Raw genomic sequence first — 2,500 nt, forward strand, 5'->3', positions numbered from 1 at the left:
TACTGAAATGCACACCTTCTCAAGATTGCGCTTGACTGGCGTGTCAGGCACTCAATTACAGCTGTATTATCAAGACAATGTGTTCGTTTTGTAAAATATAGTTCCGGTCTGGTGTGGCACCCCAGCTAACGCACAACGTTGCCACAACGTTTCGTGTTAGCAGGGACTGTCTGCGGCGCGCTGGTGTGTCCCGGACTTTAGAGTAGAGAGACAGTTCAACTGCAAGTATGAGCGGCAGAAACGGATATTGCCTTCCCTTTAAGTAGAGCGTCAGGGACAGACTCACTGGCTTACGGCCATACTAGCCTGAATACGCCCGATCTCGTCCGATCTCGGAAGCTAAGCAGGCTCGGGCCTGGTCAGTACTTGGATGGGAGACCGCCTGGGAATACCAGGTGCTGTAAGCTTTTGCATCTTTTACACACCAGAGGGCGACAAATCACGAGTTTTAACTTTGGATACACGCAATTTCATCATTATTTCAGATTTGACTTCCCCAAATACACAGGCATACAATAGATCTTGTTCTCCAACGTAAACGGTCCCTAGTAACTAGGGTACATTCGTAAATAAATTGAGCATCATGGCTAGAAGTGACTAAATGTTGCCTAATCTTTCTCATCGAGAAATGACACAATTACAGCAACACAAAAAGGAACTCCACCGGACAAAGTTCAGTGCTCACAAGGAGCCTCATTCAACACACACGGTTCCATTCCCATTCATGCAAAGCACGAAAGTGTAAAACTTGGGAACATACTTGAGAGCAAAGATCACATTCAATCTCATTCAAGGCACGGATGTGAATGCAACGGGATGAAATTACTGAAATGATGCCTGCCCTCGAACTGTGATGATGGACTACCCGACTCGCCAATAATATTGGGTTCTGGTGTATTGAAATTCAGGAGCTGCTGGATTTGTGTGTTTTCTTACCCCCTCACCATAGTTTGTCAAATGTTTAAACAACTGAACTTATATTCAAGGTTTGATTCTCTTCATATGTTTTACTGGTTTACATTTGTCTCAGCAACCTGTTGAATGATTCTTCTGCTTTCAAAACAAAATGACAACAGGATGAATGCACACACTTGAAAATACAATACATGCAATGTTATGCATCATAGTGATGCAACCTCCTTTCAGTTTCATACTGCATGTCAATTGAAATCCTTACTGAAATGCACACCTTCTCAAGATTGCGCTTGACTGGCGTGTCAGGCACTCAATTACAGCTGTTTTATCAAGACAATGTGTTCGTTTTGTAATATATAGTTCCGGTCTGGTGTGGCACCCCAGCTAACGCACAACGTTGCCACAATGTTGCCACAACGTGGCGTGTTAGCAGGGACTGGCTGCGGCGCGCTGGTGTGTCCCGGGCTTTAGAGTAGAGAGACAGTTCAACTGCAAGTATGAGCGGCAGAAACGGATATTGCCTTCCCTTTAAGTAGAGCGTCAGGGACAGCCTCCCTGGCTTACGGCCATACTAGCCTGAATACGCCCGATCTCGTCCGATCTCGGAAGCTAAGCAGGCTCGGGCCTGGTCAGTACTTGGATGGGAGAGCGCCTGGGAATACCAGGTGCTGTAAGCTTTTGCATCTTTTACACACCAGAGGGCGACAAATCACGATTTTTAACTTTGGATACGCGCAATTTCATCATTATTTCAGATTTGACTTCCCCAAATACACAGGCATACAATAGATCTTGTTCTCCAACGTAAACGGTCCCTAGTAACTAGGGTACATTCGTAAATAAATTGAGCATCATGGCTAGAAGTGACTAAATGTTGCCTAATCTTTCTCATCGAGAAATGACACAATTACAGCAACACAAAAAGGAACTCCACCGGACAAAGTTCAGTGCTCACAAGGAGCCTCATTCAACACACACGGTTCCATTCCCATTCATGCAAAGCACGAAAGTGTAAAACTTGGGAACATACTTGAGAGCAAAGATCACATTCAATCTCATTCAAGGCACGGATGTGAATGCAACGGGATGAAATTACTGAAATGATGCCTGCCCTCGAACTGTGATGATGGACTACCCGACTCGCCAATAATATTGGGTTCTGGTGTATTGAAATACAGGAGCTGCTGGATTTGTGTGTTTTCTTACCCCCTCACCATAGTTTGTCAAATGTTTAAACAACTGAACTTATATTCAAGGTTTGTTTCTCTTCATATGTTTTACTGGTTTACATTTGTCTCAGCAACCTGTTGAATGATTCTTCTGCTTTCAAAACAAAATGACAACAGGATGAATGCACACACTTGAAAATACAATACATGCAATGTTATGCATCATAGTGATGCAACCTCCTTTCAGTTTCATACTGCATGTCAATTGAAATCCTTACTGAAATGCACACCTTCTCAAGATTGCGCTTGACTGGCGTGTCAGGCACTCAATCACAGCTGTTTTATCAAGACAATGTGTTCGTTTTGTAATATATAGTTCCGGTCTGGTGTGGCACCCCAGCTAACGCACAACGTTG

The 2,500-nt window shown here is 43.9% G+C and overlaps 2 non-coding genes across 2 annotated transcripts; both read left to right on the forward strand.

The window, feature by feature from the left end:
* Positions 1-288: 288 nt before the first annotated feature.
* LOC136740556 (5S ribosomal RNA) lies at positions 289-407 on the forward strand. The gene has a single exon (XR_010813385.1). It is a non-coding gene; the product is annotated as a 5S ribosomal RNA (ribosomal RNA).
* A 1,066-nt stretch (positions 408-1,473) lies between these two features.
* LOC136740585 (5S ribosomal RNA) lies at positions 1,474-1,592 on the forward strand. The gene has a single exon (XR_010813413.1). It is a non-coding gene; the product is annotated as a 5S ribosomal RNA (ribosomal RNA).
* The last annotated feature ends 908 nt before the right edge of the window (positions 1,593-2,500 follow it).

This window comes from Amia ocellicauda, unplaced genomic scaffold (assembly GCF_036373705.1).
Source record: "Amia ocellicauda isolate fAmiCal2 unplaced genomic scaffold, fAmiCal2.hap1 HAP1_SCAFFOLD_64, whole genome shotgun sequence".
In the NCBI taxonomy this organism is placed as follows: domain Eukaryota; kingdom Metazoa; phylum Chordata; class Actinopteri; order Amiiformes; family Amiidae; genus Amia; species Amia ocellicauda.